The sequence below is a fragment of the Bos javanicus genome, chromosome 9 (genome assembly GCF_032452875.1).
Source record: "Bos javanicus breed banteng chromosome 9, ARS-OSU_banteng_1.0, whole genome shotgun sequence".
In the NCBI taxonomy this organism is placed as follows: domain Eukaryota; kingdom Metazoa; phylum Chordata; class Mammalia; order Artiodactyla; family Bovidae; genus Bos; species Bos javanicus.
In genome coordinates, this window is record NC_083876.1 from 92,958,168 (window position 1) to 92,975,200 (window position 17,033).

At 41.3% G+C, this 17,033-nt stretch overlaps 1 long non-coding RNA gene across 1 annotated transcript in view; it reads right to left on the reverse strand.

Moving 5' to 3' along the window:
- LOC133254216 (uncharacterized) overlaps positions 1–17,033 on the reverse strand; it is a 129,571-nt gene that overhangs the window by 91,936 nt on the left and 20,602 nt on the right. Inside the window, exons 3-4 of the long non-coding RNA XR_009738608.1 lie at positions 14,426–14,534; positions 919–1,012 (exon numbers count right to left, since the gene is read on the reverse strand). This is a non-coding gene — a long non-coding RNA (uncharacterized LOC133254216). The remainder of the gene's footprint in view (positions 1–918; positions 1,013–14,425; positions 14,535–17,033) is intronic.

Sequence of the window (17,033 nt, forward strand, 5' to 3'; positions counted from 1 at the left end):
TGCTTCTAGAGCTATAATTCTGTTCTATAGAGTTCATTTGTCAGGCAAGTACAGTTGTTTTTAATTCCTCAAAGAATTGAGTTGCAACCTGGATGATATCAAGGAATTGCCCCACCCACCGAAATATTATCTTCAATTCCCTTATATATAACGTAAAAGAATTCCATCTAAGATGGAAATCAAAAGATTTCTGTGTTCTAGATTTAGAGTTATGTGTCTTTGGAATGCTTCAGTAAATTCTTCCACAATGGCTTCAAAAGTAAATTCTTCTTCAAGGTTTTGTTTTGTTTTTTCCCCTTGTGGGCATGTAATTTCATTCTAAGTTAGGGGAAAAGGTCTTTAAAATTTTTCTATCAAACTTTGAATATCAGTTTCCAGTTTGCCCAACTTCTGCCCATAGAATTCATGTTTAAAAAATCTTTCAAATATCTTTTTACCAGGTTTTACTTGGGACAAACAGTAAATATTCTGGCAGTATTGAACATTTTTTCTTAAAAAAAAAAAAAAAAGGTATACCTACTAAGTGACTCAAAACCAAACCAAGTAAGGCTTACCCATGGATACAAGAGGCATTCCCTAAGAGGGTGCAAAAGATGCAGCCTTCCCAAGATCCAGAACTGCTACTAAAGACAACCAAAAGGAGGCATGATTTAGCCAGTTCCCATGAGATGGGCAACAGTTCACAGGATACTAACCACAAATGGCAGAAAGTCAAGTTCTGAGGACACAAAACAATACAAAGAAGAAAAAATAGCCCTCCTTGGGAGGGAAAGAACCTATAACCCAAGGATACTCCAAAAACAAGTGTCAGGAGTCTGAGTTTGAAAAGAAAAGGACAGCATGAAATTTTACCTTCCTCTCTCAACCAGGCCCTATAGACAGATATTTGAAACAGCCGACTTTCATAAAAGTTCTTACCCTTCACCAGCTTCTGCCAGTTTTCTTCGGATTCCATCTGCAAGCTCCAGAGCAAGTGAGATGTCTCAGCAGGTCCCATCTTGGTCACCAGAAACTGTAGAGGAGAAAAAACATTTTTCTCTTTATCTTTTACATTGAATTCTTGGCTAAGATCCCTGTTTCTCTAGGGCATCAAGTAAATTGATAAGCTTATCTAGGTTAAAAGTTTCCTACTGTGGCTACTGTAATTAAGATTATCTTCAGTAAGTTTAATCTACTTGTTCAAACACAAGTGGAGCCATAATTTTTATACAGATAGTTAGCCAGAGTCCCAGGTGGAGGAGTCTCAGAGTCTTTGTAATCATAGGAACCCATATTCTCTCTCTCTTTTTTTTTTTTTTTGCCCCCCCCCTTGAAACAAAGCTTTGATTACCTGAGGCCTAACACTGGACCGAGTACATTTTAAGTTAGCTGCAGCTCAATCTTGGATGCTGTTCAGAAAAAGAAATGTGTATATAAAGTCTGAGAGGTCATAGCACAAAATCTGTGGGGCTCAAGTGAAACCAAATGACTCTGTGGGACCCTCCTAGGTACAAATCCTTTCTGTGTCCTCCATTTCTTATTTTCAGGCAGAAGATTTCAGCCTTCTTCCCTGAGCTCCAAAGGGCAGATTCAAAAGGCTGCTAATCAAGGAATGGAGTGAATGCAGGAACAAGGGAAGAGCAGTCAAGAAATAAAAGTGCAGCCTTGAGACAGGGTCCTGGTTTCTCTTCAAGGAATATATACAATATCTTTGAGTTCTTCTGTTGGAACAAAGGCCCCCATCCAGGTCGAGGATGGTGACTTCAGGCTGAATGCAAGATTCTTGGAGCACAACCCTGTTAGCTCACCTCCAACCAATGAGAAGAAAGTCACACACCTTATAGTCCTCACCCCAAATTTTGCCTATAAAAACTCCCCCTCCCCCCCGAGAAAAGGGAACCCTCTTGCACTGTCGGTGGGAATGTAAATCAATACAGCCACTATGGAAGACAATATGGAGATTCCTTAAAAAAACTAGGAATAAAACTAACATATGACCCAACAATCCCACTACTGAGCATATACCCTGAGAAAACCATAATTGAAAAAGACACATGTACCCCAGTGTTTATTGCAACTCTAGGACATGGAAGCAACCTAGATGTCCACTAATAGAAGTATGGATAAAGAAACTGCAGTACACATATACAATGGACTATTACTCAGCCATAAAAAAACAATGCATTTGAGTCAGTGCTAATGAGGTGGATGAACCTAGATCCTATTATACAAAGTGAAGTAAGTCAGAAAGAGAAAAACAAATATCATATATTAAGGCATATGCATGGACTCTAGAAAGATGGTACTGATGAATCCATTTGCAGTGCAATAAGGGAGACGCAGACACAGAGAACAGACTTATGGACATGGGGTGGGGTGCGGGGAAGAAAGAGTGAGACAAATGGAGAGGGTAGAGTGGAAATATATAAACTACCATATGTAAAAATAGAGAGCCAGTGGGAATTTGCTGTATGACTCTGGGAACTAAAACTGGGGCTCTGTAACAGTCTAGAGGTGGGGTGGGATGGAGTAGGAGGTGGGAGGGAGGTTGAAGAAGAAAGAGACATATGTATACCTATTGATTCATGGCCGATTCATGTTGATATACAGCAGAAACCAACACAATATTGTAAAGCAATTATCCTTCAAAAATAAATAAATAAATAATTTTTTGTAAAAACTTCTCCAAACTCACTGGGGAGTTCAGAGGTTTTGAGCACAAGCCACCCATTTTCCTTTCATGGCTCTGCAATAAACCTTTCCCTGCTCCAAACTCTAATAACATTTTGGTTTCTTTGGTCTCACTGCGCATCAGGCACAAACTTGTGTTCAGTAGCACGAATATCTGAAAAGGACTTACTGTGATCTTCAAGAGCAGGAAGAGAACAGTGAGCACAAAGGGAGCAGGGACTTTCTTATGCCTGCTCTATGCTTGTTGCTCCTGGAGGCCATGAGGGCTCTCCACTTACAGCGCCAGAACAGTGAAAAGATGAACTAAAGTATATTAAACATTTTAAGGGTTTGCTTAAGCAAAAACCTATTTAAATCAGGTGATGCCAAATGCCAAGTGCTTAGGAATATTCCATCACTAAGAGCAAGGGTATAAACTTGTAGAGAAAGAGCAGAAGCAAAGCCATGAAATTACTTGACGAGACAATGGTTAAGCATTTGCCTCGTTTGGAAAAAGGTTAGTTGGTTGTTTGTAACTGGCAGTTCTTAGGTGTTGATTTCTTAACCTTGAGGCACTTATAGGCTTAGGTTTTGGTTTGCTTATGTAGGCTGCTAAGGCATCAGGACCAACTCAGCTTAATGGCTTTCTTATTTAATTAAGTTAACAATATATTCTACTTACAAGTTCTTTATCAGATATGTGTTTTGCAAACATTTTCTTCCAGTCTGTGACTTTTATTTTCCTACTCTTATGAAGGAGTCTAAGTTTTTTATTTTGGTAAAATTGAGTGTTTTAATGAATACTTTTAGTGATATGTCTCAGCAATCCTCAACTAACCCCAAGATCATAAAGATTTCCTCCTGTGTTTTCTTATAGAAGTTTTATAGTTTTAGGTTTCTATTGGTATGACTTCAAGTTCATTAATCTTAGTTTCTTATTATCACTGCCATGTCAAATTACTATATGTATAATGTCAGGGTAAAATAACAATAGATTCAAGAATGCAAGGAATCAGAAGTTTTACTTCCCATGCATCTGTGTTTAAGATGCTATCATAGGACACGGAATCCTGGGGAAAGGAGCCAACCCAGGGTAAAAATAACAAAAAGTCCTAGATTAAGCTTTGTTCAAAAGACCTAGCCTAGATCAGAGCAAGAAGAAAGAGGGAGAAGGAAGGTTTCCAGAAGAAAGGGGGAATAAGGGAGTATAAGGATGCTAAAAGATTATTGGACATACTCCATTATTTGAAAAATATCATAGTTATACATTGGATAAGTTTTTATACCAAAGGAAAAAAGTTTATAAAGAACATAAAAAAAGAAAATTTAAAAACTGAGCAATAATTAATTGCATAAAAAGAAAAAATTTGTACAAGAAAGGAAGTCTAATAATACTGTGACAGATATTTTGACAATAAAAAATATTTACTTACTTGTAATAATATAAAAACTGTCAGGTAATTAACCAAAAAATGTACTATAACTCAGTTTGGAGAATGGGTAAGTTGGGAAAGGAATTCTAGGGGGATAAATCTTCAAATATCACCAGAGAACATTAAGAAATAGTGTCTAAAATTTAAAAAACCAACAATATAAGTGTACTTCTTAGAAATACAGAGGTAGATGCCCAAAGTTAACAGCCGGAAGTATTTGAACTGATTGCTTCCGGGCTGTGGGATGGCAGGGAGGAGGTTTCTGTGGAAGGCTGGAGCTAAGGAACTCTCTCAGAGAGTGAAGAAAGAAAACCAAAGACTGGAAAGTGCTTTATTTTTTCAATGATGTACATACATTACTTTGTTTTCAAAAATTCATTTTTTAAAAGAGTGGTTAATTCAAGCATTTACTATTCAACTGCTTGCCATTGAGTCTTATAAAAGAGCCTTTGACTAAAGGAAATCAGCAGGGCAATATGGCCACCCAGGGTGAAGCCACTTCCACAGTGTTCGGCTCTTCCTTCATCTTGTGGGAACATCTCATATTCCATTTCCTCTTCAGGCCCTCTTTGACTTCTATTCCCATCTCTGCAATCTTCCCCACCCTAAAGGAGTCCCTGAGAGGCCACTCGGCTCTAAAATTGGAATAAATCACTGCCTTCAAAGGGCAAGTTATGCTTCTGACAGGGTGAACTGCACGAGGGCAGGGTGTGGAAGTGGTGGATTATACTCAAAATGCAGCCAGTTTATTGGACGTGGTGACACCCCAGGAGATGCAGCTCTTCTGCGGGCAGAGGCAGTTCTCTCAGGGTTGCTGGGTGACGGGAACTTGTCTATGGTCTTGTCTGGCTACTCTGTTCAGGGGAGGGGATGTGGTTGGGAAAAACAGCCCTGTTCAGACAATGCAGCAGCTGCCTTGACTAAGAATAGAATCCCATGTTTGATTTGAATTAGCCATTTGAAACAAGAGCAAAACAGCTCTGAAAGTACTACCATCTGTTTTCCTTTAAGGCTGGGTCATAAATAACAAGATGAAAATATATTTCCTGTTCTGGATTTGTGACCTGAACTGCCTTCTCCTGCGTTGTCACTGACCACTTCTGCTATCCACGCATATAACATTCAACGGGCAGCTGTTGGCTGTTGGCTGTAAGGTGGTTAGAATATGTTGGTTTGTTTTTCAGTGTCTATATATGAAGAACTCCTTTATTTCACCCCTCACTTGTTAAATAAGGAAATATAAATAAATTATTCTCTGTAAATTTTTTAAAAAGCAATTCATACCAAACAGCCATGTGATCAAACTGCTGCTATTGCCAAGCACAACACTTTTGCTGAAGATTCCTGCCTTGTGGAAGGGTATCTTTCAGGTCAAGGTCAAGGTGAACTAGAAAGTAAGGGAGAAGACAGGGAACTCATTCTGCATCTAGAACTCACTAGCATTGACCTGCCAATCCCAGTAATATGAGGATGCAGAGAATAGAGAAACATCTAGACAGAGAGAGAAAGAGAATTCAAAAAAAAAAGAACAAGAATATTTCTTCTTTCCATGCAGATCATCACACAGTACTTGCATCCTTCTTAGCTGGGACTTCCAGTAATTGTAAACTGTGATCTACCAGCTGTTTCTCCAGTTATCTTTTTAATTTTCATACACACACACACACAAACCCACCTCTTAATTTTGTTTCTTTGATAATTCAAAGGAAAAGGCCACGAAGGCTGGCAGGCCATTCCATTTATGCGCTCAGCCTGGTGAGCTGCCAATATATTCTGGGAGGCATTTCAAATGACAGACACGCAAACATGAAATGTACCATAAAGGGCTGTGGTTTCTGCAAGTTTTAGATCAGCCAGCTGTGAAAGAAACTGTACCTAACAGTGAATATCTCCACATGTTTAAATGCCCTTTTTAAATGATTTTGAAGCAAAAGACTTTTTAAAAGACTTAGAGCAACAGAAATCTTAGAAGGCACATTCCTGAGCTAACGAAGGCACTGAATTGGAGACCTGGTACAAATGCTGGGTGCCCTTGATGAAGCCAGACACTTGGCAGTGATGCATCCAAGCACAGCAGTCGTCACACCATCATCAGCTGAGACTTAATAATAGAAAGACAAGGTTGGGAAACCTGGTCATCTGATGCTTGGACTAACCCCAAATCTTCTGATGGGCTTTCCTGCTGCAGACTAGGCCCATCCAGACCATTCTGGACCATGCTGTCAGATTGAAAAGTGAAAGTGAAGTCACTCAGTTGTGTCCGACTCTTTGCCACCCCCTGGACTATAGCCCACCAGGCTCCTCCGTCCATGGGATTCTCCAGGCAAGAATACTGGAGTGGGTTGCCATTTCCTTCTCCAGGAGATCTTCCCAACCCAGGGATCAAACCCGGGTCTCCCGCATTGCAAACAGATGCTTTACCATCTGAGCCACCAGTTCAGTTCAGTTCAGTCACTCAGTCATGTCCGACTCTTTGTGACCCCATGAATCGCAGCACGCCAGGCCTCCCTGTCCACCACCAATTCCCGGAGTGCATCAAGTCAGTAATGCCATCCAGCCATCTCATCCTCTGTCGTCCCCTTCTCCTCCTGCCCCTAATCCTTCCCAGCATCAGAGTCTTTTCCAATGAGGCAACTCTTCGCATGAGGTGGCCAAAGTAGTGGAGTTTCAGCTTTAGCATCAGTCCTTCCAAAGAACACCCAAGGCTGATCTCCTTTAGAATGGACTGGTTGGATCTCCTTGCAGTCCAAGGGACTCTCAAGAGTCTTCTCCAACACCACAGTTCAAAAGCATCAATTTTTCGGCACTCAGCTTTCTTCACAGTCCAACTCTCGCATCCATACATGACCACTGGAAAAACCATAGCCTTGACTAGATGGACCTTTGTTGGCAAAGTAATGTCTCTGCTTTTCAATATGCTATCTAAGTTAGTCATAAATTTCCTTCCAAGGAGTAAGCGTCTTTTAATTTCATGGCTGTGGTCACCATCTGCAGTGCCACCAGGGAACACTCAAAAAAAACAAAACTTCTGAAAACAAAACAACAAACCCTTCCCTCATCCACCATTTTGGCCCACAAGTCCCGAGTCTACCCTTTCAGTCTGATCTCCCATGGGCACCCTGCCCCAGCCACTACTCCTGTACCCTTGCCCCATCTCCCTCCAGAAAGCTGCCAGTCCATCCTCCAGACAGGGTCCCATCACACCTTTCCCAGAGTCTGCTCCACCACCCAGCCCGTGAGAACTCCATGTCAGAACAAAGAGATAAAAATGCTTGAGAAACACAGCATGTTGAGTTCCTTTTGGAGAGTTACTGTGTGTTCATCATAAAAAGACCCTGAGAAACAGGGACCGTTTTGTGTGTGTTAGCTGCTCAGTCATGTCCAACTCTTAGCGATCCCATGGACTATATCCTGCCAGGCTCCTCTGTCCATGGAATTTTCCAGGCAAGAACACTGGAATGGGCACCCATTCCCTCCTCCAGGGGATCTTCCCCACCCAGAGATCGAACCTGGGTCTCCTGCATTGCAAGCAGATGCTTTACCATCTGAGCCACCAGGGAAGCCCCAGGATCATTTTACTCCTAACAAAAGAGGGATTATTTTAGAAACCACTCAGGAAAACATGAACTCAAACTCCATTTCTTTCAGAAAATAACTTCTGAATACTCCATCCCATTGCCCTCACCACTCTGAACCTAGTAAAATTATTGTTTGCACACCTAGGTTCATATATTTGTAATGGCTGATTATGTACAGATGTCGAAATAATATTAATCGTAACCATAATAGATACCATTTAAGAAGAACCCGTTACTTTCCAGCTGCCATACCAGGTGCTTTGTAGATACAACCTCAGTTTATTCAGTTCTAACAACCCTGGAGGTAGGTGCCATTATCCGCATTTTACCAATAAGGAGACCAAAGCTCAGAAACTTCAAAGTCTGGGTCACACAGCTAGCAAGCCAGTTCTGGGTCTTTGTGAATCCATACACCAAGCTCTCTTCTAGCATTCTATGCATTCAACTGGATGGCTCATCCTTAAGAATCAGAGACTGCCTTGCTTTTCTGAGTATCAGGCATGTGGTAACTTATCAGCATACATGTCCATTAATAAGATCAGCAATAAAACAACAGACTATACAGATTTATGAGCTTTGTAGATTCAATGTATATTCCACTATTTCCTCCACTGCTCTTTTGAAAAAATCTTTTAAATCTTTATTGAAGAAAATCCTGTATCTCCTAAGATAAATTCTTATTCTAGAATGAACTACCTAATTCTTAAACATGTTTGAAGCCATTACAACTTACTAGCATTCTTAGTAAGGGATGAAAGTAAAGTGAAGTCACTCAGTTGTGTCCGACTCTTTGTGACCCCATGGACTGTAGCCTACCTGGCTCCTCCCTCCATGGGATTCTCCAGGCAAGAGTACTGGAGTGAGTTGCCATTTCCTTCTCCAGGGGATGTTCCCGACCCAGGGATTGAACCCAGGTCTCCCGAATTCCAGGCAGACACTTTAACTTCTGAGCCACCAGGGAAGCCCAGTAAGGGATAGACATCTTTAAAAGAAAAAAAAAAAAAAAAACTTTGAGCATCCTGCCATAGGCTGGTACACCATAATGGGGCATGCTCAGGACACTCAGTATAGACTGGCAGATGATGACTGCTAGCCTCCTTCCTCTCTGATAAGGAGTAGAATCATAATTGGGTTAAATGCCTCAGTTATGGAGTTGGAGTCCTGGGTGGCACAGAATGGTGACCAAAAGCCAGATACCAGCACCAGACTGCCTGGGTGGAAATCCTAGCTCTTAGATACTGTGACTTTGCACAAGTTACTACACTTCTTGCTTGGCTTTCCCCACAGGTAACACGGGCAGAGCACTGGTGTGAGTAGTAAATAAGGTAATACATGCCAGGTACTCCCAAAGAATGTTTGGCATGCAGGAAACAACGGTGGTTGGATATTTTTACTCTATTCACGAGAGAGGAGCTCTTGGTTGATCAATCCCATAACTATTAAAAAAAAAACATTAATAAGCTAAATAATATTGAATATTTCTACATGTCAGATACATTCTAAGTGCTTGCTATCAATAGATATCCTCTCATTCAGTCCTCTTCACAACCTCGAGGTAATCATTATTTTCATTCTCATTCTACAGATGGGAACTGAAGGCCAGTGATTAAATAACTTGCCCAAGGCCATTTCATAAGTGATGGTGCTGGACTGAAACCAAGCTCTGCCTGGGTGCAAAGCCCACACTGCTCCTCACCATTTTGTATGCCAACATACACATATACACACAAGGTCATCAGTCATAACAAAGCTATTGTGATGGCACCTTTGGTCGTGCCTTTCTCTGGGCTGCTAAGCTCACCTTATATTGTCCCCAACAACCCAGAGTCTACTCCTCAGTGAGTGAGACTCCTCCTGAGCACCTTCCTGGACACCTGCCTCTCATGTCTGAGCCACAATTAGGATCCCTGGACTCAAACACCCCATCAAGCTCTTTACTGGTTTCATGTCTCTCCAAATCCATGTTGCAACCAAGAGGGAAAAATATCAATACGTTTTATATTTTTATGTCACACAATCCTTAATAAATATTCATGGACTGATGAGCTCATTACTTAATATATTGAGTTTTAGCTTCCATTTGGGTTTAAGACATTGTCAGTGACAATATTTGGGAGAAATAGTTTTTCTTATCATTTTTGGAAAGACCAGTATAATAAGACCAAGTTGTTATACTCGTGGTTCATCTCTACCACGAGTATAACACCACCATAGTCCTTTCTGTACATTAAATCTTCCTGCCTGTTTTGTTAGGAGGTGTTATATTAAGAGCCATGTGTCCTTCATACTCACTTTTTGTCCAGTTTAGCTTCATTTCAGCATATACACTACATCTTATATCATCAGTAAAAGAAAAAGAACAAAGTTATAGCAGTGTTATTTTTAAAGATAAAGAAAAAATGATGATTTAAGGATAGGACTTCAAAGTTAATTTACCAAAATCCAACTACATCCTTGACCTGTACAGACCCCAATAAGGCATTAATTACAAAAGGATTAACACTTTTCTCCACTGTAATAATGGAGTCCTCTGTCAATGGAAGGTGATAACAATATTTGCATTCATCCATTAGCATGGGATTCATAAATTATGAGAAAGGTCTTAACACTCTTCCGAAATGAAGTTAAGCAACCGGTGAAGGGAAAGAGATACTTTTATAGTCTAAACGGACTTAAACGATTTTGAAAAAGTCTAGCCCACTCCAGTGTTCTTGCCTGGAGAATCCCAGGGACAGGGGAGCCTGGTGGGCTGCTGTCTATGGGGTCGCACAGAGTCGGACACGACTGAAGTGACTTAGCAGTAGCAGCAGCAGCAACACTTTGTGCTGTGCTCTCTGCAAAACTAGTAGGGGCACCAGGAATGTGTTAACTGGGAATATTTATCTGACTTGCATGAAACTGGTGACACTGCATTGCAACTGAGTCCAACAATATCATACAAGAAACAATTTCCTTGTTCTTTTGCACTCTATACCCAGCCTTCCCCTTTCCTCTGCCCACTCTGATGACTGTCCAACTTCAGACTGACTGCAATGACTCAGTGAGAGAGATATAAATAGTTTCTTCCCTGAATGATTCAACATGTTACAGCCATGTTGGAACAGAGAATGCCATCAGCATGGTAAACTTGAGTTATAAACATCTAGAGTTATTTTTTCTTAACTAAATTCTGACACCAGTTCTCCTGCCTATCCCTTGAAATAGGATTTTGCACTTTTTGTGGAATGACACGATGCTTTAAAAATGTAACAAATATAAGAATACTTGGGCCAGGGAAAGAAAAAGGAGGATTTATGAATAGTATACACACCCTCAGTGGAATTTTTCTTACTCTTTGAAGTATGTCTTCCCATCTAGGTCAAGTCAGTAATGCTGCCAAAGTCTTTATGGGCATAAGGAAGCCTTTCACATGCTTATAACCTTGAAAGATGAATGGGAGTCTATCTAAGAACTTTCCTTACATGTTCATTTTTTCCTCCTTGAAAAAGATATTTGATTGAAAATAAAACAGAGTTGACAAAAGTGCCAAATTCTGCCATATTTCTGTCTCTGTTTAAACTAGACTCTTTTTCCTCACACTTCTGAGTTCTTAGGTAACAGAAGGGGACATGCAGCAGAATGTTAGAGGCTGAGTGTGGGAAGCAGAGGTCTAAGTTGACCCCTCACAATCTTCATCTCCTTGTGTTGTGAACGTGATTGCTACATTTCATGGAGAAAAGAGATTTTGCACACATAATTAAAGTCACTAAGCAGATGACCTTGAACTAATCAAAAAGGAGATTATGTGCAAGAGCCTCAACTAATCACAGGAGACCTTTACAAAAAAAAAAATGTTTTCTCCAGCTGGTAACAGAAAAGGAAATAAGGGAGATGCGAAGAGGGAGAGGGATTCAACGTGAGGGAGGTTGGCTATCCCTGTGATGGAAGGAACCATGAGGTAAGGACATGAGTGTGCCATCTAAGAGCTGAGGGTGGTACCTCTCCAGTAATTAGTAAGAAAACAAGGATTTCACACCTGCAAGCACTTGACCTGCAAACAATCTGAATGAGCTTGGACGTGAGATGGGAGAGAAAGAGTCAGGGCACAACCAGTAAAAGAATGACATGACCATTGAGGAAAAGACAAAAACTGGTTAAAACCAACTAAGGGCCAAGATGGCAGAAGATTCAAGTTCCAACAGACCTTGAGCCTCATTGTATGCTTATTGTAACATATTAGCATGCTGAATGACACACCCATAGGTGCCATGACAAATTTCAAGGCTGACCATAAAAGGCCAAAAAGTGGGCAGTGGCCCAACTCCTGGCAATCTCTCCCCCTTCCCCCAAATAGTTGAAATAATCCTCCCACTTGTTAGCATATGAAATTCAGTTCAGTTCAGTCGTTCAGTCGTGTCCGATTCTTTTCGACCCCATGAATCGCAGCATGCCAGGCCTCCCTGTCCATCACCAACTCCCAGAGTTCACTCAGACTCACGTCCATTGAGTCAGTGATGCCATCCAGCCATCTCATCCTCTGTCGTCCCCTTCTCCTGCCCACAATCCCTCCCAGCATCAGAGTCTTTTCCAATGAGTCAACTCTTTGCATGAGGTGGCCAAAGTACTGGAGTTTCAGCTTTAGCATCATTCCTTCCAAAGAAGTCCCGGGGCTGATCTCCTTCAGAATGGACAAAACTAACCATCCCACATCCCTTCTGAGACAGACCTCATTCTGCCTATAGAATGTGTATCTCTCTAAATAAACTTGCTTTCACTCTACTCTGGCTCTCTCTTGAATTCTTCCTTTGCAAAGCCAAGGACGCTATCTTGGTGGCCTGTTCCAGGGACTCACCCAAGACCTGGGGTATGACTGCTTTCTCTCCGTTCTTCTGCAACAGAAGCATTCTCTCCAGAATCCCTGGTTTAGCCCACTTGGCCCCTTGACTCTGATTTTGTGAGACTCTAAGAAGAGAAGCTAGTTGCACCTACACAGACTATTGACCTATAAGATTATGAGCTAATAAATGGGTACTGTTTTAAGCTTTTAAATTTGCAGGAGTTTATCACAAAGCAATAGAAAATGAATTCACGTGGTATTAACTGAGAATCTTTCTCCAAACATTCCCACTACTCTCCTGCTCCAAGTTTCCTTTCCAACCAAAATATCTTCTTTGCTTCCTGAACATACCTTTTGCTTTCTGCTAGGCAGCCTTCACACACATTAACTTGCTATCTTGAAAGGTCCCTTTGCTGTTTAACCAAGGCTTTTGAGACCAACTTATAGCTTATAACCTGAAGAAAGGAGCCTGACACAGTTTTCTTTCCAAAATCATCTTCACCTGAATAATTCAATTGACATTCAATCATGTCCTGCTCTGTGACACCTTTTTCTGTGTGGTCTGTATTCTTTTATTTTTCCTATTTATTTTCTTGTTAATTAGATAGTAAAGCTCTTAAAAGCAAGTGCTTCTAATTTGCATGCCCCATTCTACCTAATACATCCCTTGTACATCACAGGCACCCAATAAATATTTGTTCATTTGTTTTGTTCTAAAGCACCTCTCTTTAATCTTAATGAGATTAAATGACACCAACGGTCCAAAGAAAACCTCATTAGCCAAGCGACGGGAATCTCAGCAGTGACCTGCCCCACATTCTACTTGGCCTTTCACTACCATGAACCCCAAGCACACTTAAACTGTCAAAATTAAAAATGTAAGTGCAAAAACAAGATAATCACAGAAAGTAATGTTTGCCAATTGATTTGTGCGACTTTCAATGACATTGTAAGCTCCCAACTAGTCCCTGAGCAGCCAATTTGCATAGAAAGGGATGCTCTCTCCATGGACCATATTTACCATGAATACACTCTTCGCATGACTGTGCAGGAGAGGGGAAGACCAGCAGAAAATATAAAGTGTGTTGCGCTGAACATTGTGAACAATTAAGAAGGATCTACATAACAGGCGTGAAGAAGCAGAGGCCGGAAGTCACCCGCGGTGTTGCAAGCCAGGCAGATTTGTTTAATCCCTTGAAACACAAATAGGGCTTAAAATCTCAGCTAAGACATTTACTAAACTAAGTGAACCTATTTTAAAGTTTCAGGGAAAAGCAACAAGAATGCAATTTGGGAAAATAATGAAAGTCAACTTCGTCACAGCCCAGTGCCCCTCCTCTGCTGTTACTATCCAACCCTAAGCAACACGTTGCTCTGTCACCATCTGAAAATTCGACTCAGACTTTGAAAATATCACTGTATTTTTCTTTGTTTCTCAAAGGAAAATGTGAAATAAAAATCAATTTTACATGTAATTTATGTGCTCTCTGTTCTATATAGAATCATAGAACCTAAGGGCTGGCTAAGACTCTAACAAAGCTATTTTGTTTATTCTTCTCCATTAGGCAGGCCCACACTTAATCCTTCCTTGATAGGAAAATCTCTTATCATTTTTAAAGACTTTCAGAGAAGATTTCTTAGACTCTCTCTAACCCACTAAGGTAGTTAATAACTTTTCTTATTATCTAGCCTAAATCCTTCACACTATGCTCAAGACTCATTTCTTCTTGTCTGACTGTTCACTAGAGGTACAGGGAATAATTTATCACTCTCTTTCATATAAGAAACACTCACATACTGATCGTAATTATGGAATTAATTCTACAATCTCATAATGCAATATCCCAAGGTTGTTGTGGTTCTCTGTTAAACGCTCTGCAACTTCCCTTGCTTTCCTTTACCTATCAACCTCAAAAATGGTTGCTACCCTCTGTTAAGGATTTAATTACCTGGTTCTGAAGTCCTTGGTAGTTCTTGCATGTTCCAGCTCGGGCATCTGTCCAGGACCATATCTCAGGACTATGGGATGAAATAAATCATCCAAGGCTGTCCTCACACCTACAAATAATTTTATGAAGATAATTTGGTTGGAATGAGTATTGAAGGAAGCTATGAAATGTGAAAATAAGTCACAGAAAAGTTGTCCATATAGAAAAAAAAAGTGAAAGGAAATATATCACAATGCTAACAGTAGTTATTCCTGGATGATGGTAGGATTCTGTGGGTATGTATTTTGTCTTTCCTTACACCTTTCTAATTTTCCAAACCTCTTGTAATGCATTAATTTTTTTGAGAAAAAAGAGTAAATGGTATTTGCAATGTGTGTGTGTGTGGTAGAAAGGGTAAGAAGAAGTTGCCTAATGGGGTTACATAGGGAAGAGGTGGTGAGTAGCCCACCATGCCAGTTTTCATACCAAAAGCTGGTTGCAGAAAAGCCCTCAGTCCCAACCACATCTGGATGGCTGGTCACCCAACCAGGAGAGGGGACGGCACAGATGCTGCTGGGAGGGGGAGTCACACCGATGCCTTTATAGCTCTCACCAACTGGAAGCCACTTGACCCTTCCTGATGAGCTGCTCAGGACACTTAGATTTGTGGAACCCAGGCAACACCCTAGACGCATGGAAAGGTAAGAGCAACTCCATGTTCTCACCATGTTCTCTTTTTCATATACAGAGGCATGTTGCTGATTCAGGGCAAGGTAATAAAAGGATTTTATTCTTAAAGAGATGGGAATACCAGACCACCTTACCTGCCTCCTGATAAACTTGTATGCAAGTCAAGAAGCAACAGTTAGAACTGGACATGGAACAACAATGGTTCAAAATTGGAAAAGGGGTATGTTAAGGCTGTATGTTGTCATCCTGCTTATTTAACTTTTATGCAGAGTACATCATACAAAATGCCGGGCTGGATGAAGCTCAAACTGAAATCAAGATTGCCAGGAGAAATATCAATAACCTCAGATATGCAGATGACACCACCCTATTGGCAGAAAGCAAAGAGGAACTAAAGAGAATCTTGAGGTGAAAGAGGAGAATGAAAAATTTCACTTAAAATTCAATATTCAAAAAACAAAGATCATGACATCCAGTCCCATCACTTCATGGCAAATAGATGGCGGGCGGGGGAGCGGGATGGGAATAGAAACAGTGGCAGACTTTTTCTTGGGCTCCAACATCACTGTGGACAGTGACTGCAGACATAAAATTAAAAGATTCTTGCTCCTTGGAAGAAAAGCTATGACAAAGCTAGACAGCATATTAAAAAGTAGAGACATTATTTTGTCAACAAAGGCCCGTCTGGTCAAGGCTATGGTTTTTCCAGTAGTCACATATGGATGTGAGAGTTAGACCATAAAGAAGCCTGAATGCCAAAGAATTGATGCCTTTGAACTGTGGGGCTGGAGAAGATTCTTGAGAGTCCCTCGGACAGCAAGGAGATAAAATCAATCAATCCTAAAGGAAATCAGTACTGAATATTCTTTGGAAGGACTGATGCCGAAGCTGAAGCTCCAACACTTATGCCACTTGATGCAAAGAGCCAACTCATTAGAAAAGACCGTGATGCTGGGAAAAGCATCACTGACTCAGAGGACATGAGTCTGAGCAGACAGTGAAGGACAGGGAAGCCTGGCATGCTGCAGTCCATGGAGTTGCAAAGAGTTGGCTACAACTGAGTGACAGAATGACAACAACAATAAAGGATTTTAGATTGGATCAGAATAGTAGAGCTCAGACAGTAAAGCATCTGCCTGCAAAGCAGGAGACCTGGGTTTGATCCCTGGGTCGGGAAGATACCCTGGAGAAGGAACTGGTAACCCACTCCAGTATTCTTGCCTGGAGAAATCTATGGACAGAGGAATCTGGCAGGCTACAGTCCATGGGATCTCAAAGAGTCAGACTCAACAGAACAACTAATACACGCACAGGATAGAAGATTCTAGGCTTATGTGTTTGCTTTGCTTTTGCTTTCTCTTCTCCTCAGGGCTCTGGAACTATGAATGCCAGGCCCACACATTCAAGATCCAACTTAAGACACAGATGTGGCTTCAGGTCAACATGGTGACCTGGTACCACATTAGGTTCCACACACAGGGCCACTCTGGGCAGAAGTGTGGGGCAGGAAAATAGCGTTGGCTCTGAACATGTCTCCAGTCAGATCAGAATCACCCTTCCCTTCATCAGGAGCCTGCCACCATCCCAGGCCTTTGCTGCATGAAGTGCATTTATTTCCAAGTGTTGTGTGGTTATGGTGGAGCCCCAGGAGACAGTGTAGCTAAGTTGCTTCAGCTGTGTCTGACTGTTTGTGATCCCATGGATTGTAGCCCACCTGGCTCCTCTGTCCATGGGATTCTCCAGGAAAGAATACTGGAGTGAGTAGCCATGCCCTCGCCAAGGGATCTTGGCAACCCAGGAATCGGACCCCGCATCTCCTGCAGCTCCTGCACTGCAGGTAGATTCTTTAATCACTGAGCCACCAGAGAATCCCTTAGGAGACAGTGTAATAGTATTTAAAAGCAGAAGTTTTCGAGTAAGGCATATGCAACTCAGAGCA